The sequence below is a fragment of the Hevea brasiliensis genome, chromosome 10, assembly GCF_030052815.1.
Source record: "Hevea brasiliensis isolate MT/VB/25A 57/8 chromosome 10, ASM3005281v1, whole genome shotgun sequence".
In the NCBI taxonomy this organism is placed as follows: domain Eukaryota; kingdom Viridiplantae; phylum Streptophyta; class Magnoliopsida; order Malpighiales; family Euphorbiaceae; genus Hevea; species Hevea brasiliensis.
Window position 1 is genome coordinate 32716536 of NC_079502.1, and position 10454 is coordinate 32726989.

Here is a 10454-nt window from a genome sequence, read left to right on the forward strand (position 1 = left end):
CAAACACTGTTCATTTAGTCATTTTTGTACAAGTAAGATTGCCTAAGTCCCGATTTGGTCAATTTGTTCACTAGATTTTGGTCACTTTTTGGGCATGATTCCCAAATGAAAATGTTTCATTTTGTGTCTATTTTCAGTCCCAATTGGCCTCACACCAATTAGACTTGTAAATTTTTAGTTTTGATCCCTGAAAGGGACCTTGGTCCTGCTGCCTACAGTATGACCCTAAGCAATTCTAATTTGCATTTGGTTCCAACACTTCTAACATACTCCAGTTGGTCACAAATGACCATTTCTCACCTCAAACCAAGTCCAACACATCATTTAACACATTCTCACATTTTTGTATTCCAAACCCTAGGTGCCAAACCCTAATTCACCTATTTGTTACATTTAACTAGTTAAACACATATACACATGCTTCCTTAACTCATTCAAACTTACCTACACTATTTATTCAATCAAATTCATATATTATCATCACAAACCCTAGCTGGCCAAATTTTTCTCTAGTCCTCCAACAATTATTTTCTTTTAAGTTTAAGTTAAAATCTAAACTACTTGAACCAAAAACATAGAAATTAAACTAAGAAATGGAGGTTTGCTCACTAACCTCAACCTTTGATTTTCAAGCTTTAATTCCCTTCTTCTTTTCTTCTTTCTTTCTTGCTCAAACTTCTTTTCAAGTTGCCAAAACAAGTTTTAAGTAATAAACTTGGGGAAATCTATGGTTACTTTGAAGGTTTGAAAGCTTGAATTTAAGCTTTCATAGAGGATTTTGAAATAGAGAGCTTGGGAGAGAGAGAGACGGCAAGGAATGGAAGATGAGTGTTTTCTATGTTTTTTTTTCTTTTATCAGTTGATCCCTTAGGAAGACCAAAATTTAAATAAAATAAATTTTAGTTATAATAATTATTGCATCATGCATGAAGTCATGCATGATGTCATCACTTTTTACTTTTCCTTTTTTTTTCTCTTTTTTTTTCTTAGTTCTTTAATTTAATTTCCAATTCTGAAATTTTCTTTTCTCCGATTTTATTTGACAGTTAGGTCAAGAGTCAGCTCTCGGGGTCAATTGGCCAAATTATCCCTCACCGGTTCGACTCGGTTTGCAAATAATTTAATATTTCTTATGGATCTCTGGCCTAATTATTTGACTAGCTTAACAGTTCTTTTTCGTGATTTTCTCTTTTTTACTGTGTTCGCAATAGTCCTAAGGATCGCAGTGACAGTTCAAAATTTGAGTTTAAATTGACTTCGCAATCCTTCCCGAGAAGGTCACCCATCGCTGTGACTCTCGGCTCATTTAACTTCTTATATTCTGTTTTTCTTATTTATACTTAACTAATTAACAATTACTAATTATTTATGCTAATGGCTTATCTAGTTGTCTTAAGTGTGGTTCTAATCCCCTTAGTTATCCGGACCGACACCAGTCACCGGAACAATAAAATATATCAGGCTATGTAAATAGGGGTGTTACAATTCTCCCCCCCTTAAAATAAATTTCGTCTCGAAATTTTACCTGGTGTCAGTCTCTGAACAGCTATGGCTGCTGTCTCCTCATGTCCTCCTCTTGTTCCCAAGTAGCCTCCTGGACCGAATGATGGTTCCACAACACTTTCACTAATGGTATCTGCTTGTTCCGTAGCTGCTTCACCTCATAAGCCAGAATCTCTATGGGTTCCTCCTCATATGTGAGGTCTGGATTCACTTCAATTTCTTCTACCGGTAGTACATGAGATGGGTCTGATCTATACCTCCTCAACATGGACACATGGAAAACATTATGTATCTTTTCTAACTCTGGAGGTAATGCCAACCAATATGCCAAAGGACCCACTCTTTCCAGAACCTCATTTGGCCCAATGAAGCGAGGACTCAGCTTTCCCTTTCTGCCGAATCTCGTAATCCTCTTCCATGGGGAAACCTTGAGGAATACTTTGTCACCCACTGCATATTCAATATCCCTTCTATTCAAATCAACATAGGACTTCTGACGGTCTGATGCAGTCCTAAGGTGATCTCTGATCACCCTAATTTTCTCCTCAGTTTACTGAACAATTTCAGGCCCAATCATCTTCCTTTCACCCACGTCATCCCAACACAACGGGGTTTTACATTTTCTACCATGCAAAGCTTCATATGGAGGCATCCTAATGCTTGATTGGTAGCTGTTATTGTAAGCAAACTCAATCAAAGGCAAGTATGTGTCCCAACTGCCCTCAAACTCAATCACACAAGCCCGTAGCATGTCCTCCAAGATTTGAATTACCCTCTCGGGTGGCCATGCATGCGTGGGTGGAATCTTTATCTTGAAGTTCAATCTAGTTCCTAGGGCTCTCTGAAAACTACCCCAGAATCTAGAAGTGAACCTAGGATCTCTGTCAGATACGATGGATACTGGCACTCCATGCAGTCTCACAATCTCATCAATGTATAACTTGGCCAATCTTTCTAAACTGTAGTCCATTCGGACAGGCAGAAAATGAGCAGACTTGGTCAGTCTGTCAACGATGACCCAAACTGCATCATGACTCTTCTATGTTCTCGGAAGTCCCATCACAAAATCCATAGTTATTCTCTCCTATTTCATTCTAGTACTGGTAGTGGATGTAACAACCCAGTTGGTACTTGATGCTCTGCCTTCACTTGCTGACAAGTTAGGCACTTGGAAACAAACTCTGCCACATTTCTCTTCATACCCATCCACCAGTAATGCTGCTTTAGCCCTCTATACATTTTTGTACCACCAGGGTGCATGGCAAAAGGAGACTCATGTGCTTCTTTCAAAATGATTTACCTCAAATCAACATCATTAGGAACACACATTCTACCCTGGTGTAGCAATAGACCATCATCTCTTATTGAGAATTCTGGTTTCTTGCCCTGCCGGACTTCTTCTAACAATTTCTGATACTTCTGATCATTCTGAGCAGCCATTCTGATCTGATCAATCAACACTGGCTGTACATGCCATGCAACTGTTGTCTGCCCCTCTTCATTAATCTCTAAGCTGGCATGTAATGATCTCAACTCATGTACCATAGACAAAGGAGTAACCCGTAGACTTGCCATAGTCTTGTGACTTAAAGCGTCAGCCACAACATTAGCTTTCCCTGGCTGATAGTCTATCAAACAATCATAATCTTTTATCAACTCTAACTATCTCCTCTGTCTCAAATTCAGTTCTTTCTGGGTGCCTAAATACTTCAAACTCTTATGATCTGTGTAGATGTAGCATTTCTCCCCATACAAATAGTGTCTCCAGATCTTAAGAGCAAACACAATAGCTACATGCTCTAAGTCGTGTCTCGAATAATTCCTCTCATGCGGTTTCAGCTGGCGTGATGCATAGGCAATGACATTTCAATCTTGCATCAGTACGCAGCCTAACCCATTGTGAGAAGCATCGCTGTAAACTGTATATTCTTTGCCCGGTGTAGGTAAAGTTAGGACTGGAGCCTCATTCAAACACCTCTTCAATTCATCAAAACTCTGTTGGCATTTATCCATCCACTGAAATTTCACATCTTTCCTAAGTAGCTTGGTCAATGGAGATGCCAACATGGAGAATCCTTTCACAAAACGGCAGTAGTATCCAGCTAACCCCAGGAAACTGCAAATCTCTATAATATTTTTGGGTGGCTTCCAATTAAGGACAACTTCTATCTTGCTAGGATCTACCTTAATACCATCTACCGATACTACATGCCCCAAGAAAGATATTTCTTTCAGCCAAAATTCACACTTCGACAATTTGGCGTATAGCTGTTTCTCCCTCAAAGTTTGCAGTGCAATGCGCAGATGTCTATCATACTCTTCTGCACTCCTCGAATAGACCAATATTTCATCTATGAATATCACAACAAACTGATCGAGGTATGGTCTGAAGATAGTGTTCATCATATCCATAAAAGCAGCTGGAGCATTAGTTAAACCGAATGGCATGACCAAGAACTCATAATGGCCATAGCAGGTTCTAAAGCAGTTTTAGGAATACTCTGCTCTTGTACTTTCACCTGATAATAACCTGATCTCAGGTCAATTTTGGAGAACACAGCTGCACCTCTTAACTGATCAAACAAGTTATCAATGCGGGGTATATAGGTAGTTTGAGTTTGGTACTGCTTTCATACTTGTACTGTGTATGGGTATATGGGCATGTGTTGGCTCCTACTAGTTATATATGGAGGTAGGTGTTGATCAAGATGGAATCTGTTCCTTTAAGTAAATAGAGATAAAATCCTATGTTAATTTAATTGTTCTTGATGTTTCAAGTTCCTGGCCAGGATAGATAGATTTATTCAGAAAAGAGTTTCTGATGAGAAAATCTTTTTAATCAAGAACTGGAATTAAAAGAGAATATAATATTCATAGCAAATGGAGTTTGACATAAACCATTACTCCAGCTTGAGTTGGGATTTTGTAACAGAGAGATTCCAGTGCATGGTAACATTTAATTATAGGTTCATTTAAGGTAAACCTTATTACTAATTGGGTGGCCATGGCATGCTATGCTAGGTGTTAACCATGGTCTATGAGGTGCATAAAATGATTTAGAGAAATCATTTATGGTAAGAAAGAGTTCTGATGATATTAGTAGTTGATATCATATCTCATTGCCAATTAGTGATGAGCCTAGTAAGTCACACACATACACAAGTTATCACCTAATTAAATATGATTTAATTAATAATTAAAGAGTTTAATTGATTAATTAATAGGTTTAGTTTGCAATTAGATTGCAAAGTCCCTAGCATGACTTGAAACCAAATCTAGATTATTGGATGTATACTATAAGTTAAATTTATATTTAAAGTGTTTAAATATGAATTTAATTAATGAGAAATTAATTAACAGAGATTAATTAATTAATTTATATTTGATATAAATTGATTAGAAGAAGAGAAATAATTATTTTGGGTTAAGAACTCAAAATTAAGACACAGGGGCATTTTGGTCATTTCACAGGGTAACATGTGGCACCATGAGATGGTGACACATGGAATTACACATAAGGTTGCCGAATGTCTTTTAATCATGTAAGATGATTAAAATTAAGATTAATTATAGGTTTGACACTTGGCACAATGCGATTGGGTCAATTAAACCTATAACCAATCAAAGGGTGACATGTGGCAAGGGTTTAAGTGGTGACATAGCTATATAAGTGTTGTTATGAAAAAATAAAAATACAAGCTGCTGCCTCCCATTGTGTGCCGCCCCCCTTGAGACTCATATTCTCTCTTCCTCTTCATCTCTCTTCAATTCCAAGAGATTAGCAAACAATCTCTCGAATTAAAAATACTAGAAATTGTTTCTAGTGTCCTGTTTACATCTTTAATCTCTTAAAAGGTAGAACTTGATTTTCTAAATAATAGAAAAAGCTTTAGAAGCTGTTCAAGGGCTGCCATAGGTGTTCTTGGTGTGGACAAGCTAGAGGGACAACATCTGGTGTCCTGAAGAAGAATCTCAAAGGCGCAAATACACTGCAGTGCATCAAAAGGTTAGTGTGTTTGTTCTTGATTTAATCTAGGGTTCTAAAATTAATCTGATTAATTATAAAATCTTAAATGGCAAATACAGATCCAAAAACATATTAAAAGTGTTTTAATATGTTGTTTATCATTGAAATCAAATAGATAAAAATAAATCTTGCATGAAGTATGTGACCCTAGGTAAAAATTTTTGAATTCAATGGTATAAACTTGTGTTTTTCACGCTTCCGCTCCTTCAATTGGTATCAGAGCCACTATATTTGCCATTTAGATTGTTGATTATCTGATTTAATTGTGTGTTTGATCTTGAGATGATTTATCCATTGCTGGTTGCAATGGATATGTGGCGGCTTGCTTGAAGAACACCAACATGGTGCGCATTGTTGGGCTTCATGGGTGGTGCATGGTTTGGTTTTTTAATTTGCAATTGTTGTATGATCTAAAAGCTCATCCTATGTCTAATTAAATTGTTTAATTAGAATTTTAATTACACAATTAAATTTTGATTCAAATCAGAATTTTAAAAATTGTTTGAATGTGATTCAAATCCTAATTTTAAAAGTTGTTTGAATGTGATTCAAATCTGAATTTTTAAAGTTGTTTGAATCATATTTAAATCTGATTTTATAAAGTTGTTTGAATAATATTTAGATCTGAATTTTTAAAAATTGTTTGAATGTGATTCAAATCTGAATTTTTAAATTTGTTTGAATGAGATTCAAATCTAAATTTTTAAATTTGTTTGAATCATATTCAAATCTAGATTTTTAAGTTGAATATGAGATATTCAATTTAATTTAAGTATGTATGTTTTATTTAATTGTTAAATAGTGATATGCATGATGGATGATCATGGACTATAAAAGACCAATGTAATTGGATTTATTTCTTTTATGTTTATTTGGGATTGTAAATTAATTAATTTATTTTAATTTATTTTGGGCATGTATTATTAAGGTTGTAATAATTTTTGGATTGTAATTTCATTTATTTAAGTTCTTGTAAATTCGCCTTGGTATGCCAAGGATTACTAAGTAATATTGGATTGTAAGAAGTTCAAGGAGGTCAAGAGCATTGGTGGGACCAGTGGGAGGAATTCAAGATCAAGTGTTAATTATATACTCCTTCAGCAACTCTTGTAAAATGAATAAATGAAATGCACCTAGGAATGCCCTGATTCAATTCTTGGTGGCTCAGAATTGAATCCCTTAGAAAGTCCATGATCATACCATATTTATTTATTGTCCATGAATGCATGAGATGTATGTGAATGTATGCAGTATGTGATATATGCATGCTAAATGGATAATGTGCAAAGTGAGACCTTAATAGTAATTAGGATGATCATAAAATCTTCCAAACAAATGATTAAGTTGGAAATGCTATAATTAAAGTAATTATAACATGGGCCCTCCATTAGGGTAATTATTTTAAGAAATTTTAAATACTTGCATAAGATGCAATTAATTTAAGAGATTTTCTTAAGAATAATTGTTAAGCATGAGATGTTGTAAATATGTAAATGGTTTGGTGGCCAATATTGGACGTACCTGAGGACATTAAAATTATTTGCATAATTACTGGCACAATAGGATCAACTTAACTAATGCAAGATAAGTCAATAATGAATGTACTTGAGATTTTGAGTATTAGAGGCTAGGTAAAGGATTGAACCTCACATGAGATGTGATGGGTAAGGAGTTGCTCACTTATAGTTTACTGTAATTCCAATAATGGATGTACCTGAGGATGATCAATAGAATTATAAGAATTCAATCACCCACTAGAAATCCATCCAACTAGGATTTCCGTTTTCTACTTTGGAAGTGTAGGATTCGCTAAGTTACTGGGAGGACCAATTTGATTAAAAGACCATAATCATTTGGTTAATTACTTGATATATTTACTAATTAATCTGGTTATTTTCTGCAATTAATTTCCTGATAATAATGAGCACAGAACAACCACCACCATCCAATATCCTTGCAAGCATACTTTAATGCAATAGATTGACAGGACCTAATCTCTCTGATTGGCTAAGAAATTTGAAACTTGTCCTGAACCTTGAACATATAGGATCTGTTCTAGACTCAAATGTTCTTAGTCCCTTACCTCCAGAGGCCACCCAAGAGGAACATGAAACTTTGGACAAGTGGAAGGAGCATGATATGAGAGTTAAGTGTTACATGCTTGCTTCTATGAGTAATGAGTTACAGAAACAGCATGAGAACATGCAGAGTGCGAGTGAGATCCTCTTTCACCTACAAGAATTGTATGGTGAGCACAGCAGGAATGCTAGGTATGAGACATCTAGATAGCTGTTTCGCATGAGGATGTCTGAGGGACAGAATATTGGGGATTATGTCCACAAGATGATTCGACTGATTGAGCAGTTGGAACATCTTGACTTCAACATGGATTTCCAACTATAGACGGATTTGATCCTTCAGTCCCTTCTTGAGTCTTTTGGGAATTTTGTGACAAATTTCCATATGACTAAATAGGAATGCACCTTAGCTAGTTTACTCAACATGCTAGTTATTGCCCAAAAGAATATACAGGGCAATAAAGGAAAAGAGGTAGCTTTGATTGCATATTTTTCTGCTAGAAAGTCCAATAAGAAAGAGGGCAATTAGAAAAAGAAACCTCAAGTTCCAAGATCTTCCAAGAAGATAGCCAAACAGAAAAAAAAAAAAAAAAAAAAAAAAAAAAAAAACAAAGATCTAAGTTGACAAAGGTAAAGGAAAATGTTTCCACTGCCACCAGGAAAGTGTTTCCATTGTCCAGAGTATAGCAATCTAAAAGAATGCAATGCCATGATAAAAATCAACTCAAGTTCAAAATATATTTGGCACTTAAGATTAGGTCATGTTGCAGAAGATAGGATTGCAAAATTAGAAAAAATGGGGATTTTATCCTCATTGGGCTCTGAGCCTACTTCAACTTGTGAATCTTGCCTTCCGGGCAAAATGACTAGTTCACCCTTTGTTGGACAAGGACTAAGAACTGAAAATATTTTGGAACTAATACATAGTGATGTATGTGATCCATTTAAGGAAATGGTCAAAGGCAATTTTCATTACTTTATTACCTTTACTGATGATAAATCAAGGTTTGGGTATTTGTATTTAATGAAATACAAACATAAATCCTTTGAAAAGTTCAAAGAATTTAAATCTGAAGTAGAAAATCAAACAGGAAAGATTATTAAATCTCTTCGACCAGATCGTGGAGGTGAATATTTGAATACTGAATTTGATGAATACTTGAGAGAATATGGCATTGTTTCCAGCCGACTCCTCCAGGAACGCCACAGCCGAATGGTGTATCTGAAAGGAGAAATCATACCCTATTGGATATGGTACGCAGTATGATAAGCTATACTGATATGCTAATCTCCTTTTGGGGATTTGTATTAGAATCAGCTTTGTATATTTTGAATAGAATTCCATCAAAATCAGTTTCTTCCACACCCTATGAGATATGGCATGGAAGAAAACCAAGTCTTAAGCATGTTAAGATTTGGGGTTGTCCAGCTTACATCAAAAAGCTGAACACTAATAAATTGGAAACCAGATCAGAAAAAGGTCGATTTGTTGGATATCTAAAAGATAGTTTTGGATATTATTTTTATTTATCTACATCACAAAAGGTTGTGGTGAGTAGAGATGCCACATTTTTTGAACAACAGTTTGTTCAAGAAGGAGGCAAAGGAAGGCAAATAAAGTTGGAATTGGAGAATTCTGACCAACCAACAGATCAGATGGATATAGATCCATCTAGTCAACCTACACCCGTTGATGAAACATCTACAGCTGTTCCTCGTAGAACAACCAGGGTATCTCACCCACCAGTGAGATATGGTTTCCTTCATGAAGAAGAACAAGAGTTGTCTACTCATGAAGAAGTAGATCATGGAGATGATCCACTTACCTATGAAGAAGCTATATCAGATATAGACTCTTCAAAATAGATTGATGCTATGAAATCTGAAATTGATTCCATGTATAAGAATCAAGTTTGGGATCTTGTTGACCCACCTGAAGTTATTGTACCTATAGGGAACAAATGGGTTTTCAAGAAAAAAATTGGTTCTGATGGAAAGATAGAGACATATAAGGCAAGGCTAGTAGCGAAAGGGTTTCGCTAAAGGCAAGGAATCGACTATGAAGAGACTTTCTCGCCTGTTGCCATGCTTAAATCAATTAGGATTCTATTAGCAATAGCTGCATACTATGATTATGAGATTTGGCAGATGGATGTCAAAACAGCTTTTCTCAATGGATACATTGCAGAAAACATTTTCATGGAACAACCTAGGGGTTTGAATCCCAAGATGGTTCCAAGATATGCAAGCGAAAGCGATCCATTTATGGGTTGAAGCAAGCTTTGAGGAGTTGGAACATTCGTTTTGATGAAGCCATTAAATCCTTTGGTTTTATCAAAAATGAGGATAAGCCATGTGTATATAAGAAGGTTAGTGACAGTGCTATCACTTTTCTTGTCTTATATGTGGATGATATACTGTTGATGGGTAATGACACAGGTATGTTGACAACTATAAAGGTATGGTTGTCAAATACATTCTCCATGAAAGACTTAGGGGAGGCAACCTATATTTTTAGGATTCGCATCCATAGAGATAGAGCGAAAAGAATAATTGGTTTATCCCAAAGTCTATATTTGGAAAAGGTGTTAAAGAGATTTAACATGCTTGATTCCAAGAGAGGATTGTTACTAGAGAGATATGGTATCTACCTTTCTAAAGAGATGTCTCCAAAGACACCTGAAGAAAGAGATAAGATGGCCAGGATTCCATATGCTTCGGCTATTGGAAGTTTAATGTATGCAATGTTGTGTACTAGGCCGGATATCACATATGATTAGTTTGACTAGCAGGTATCAATCCAATTAAGGTTTGGAACACTGGATAGCTGTCAAGAATATTCTTAA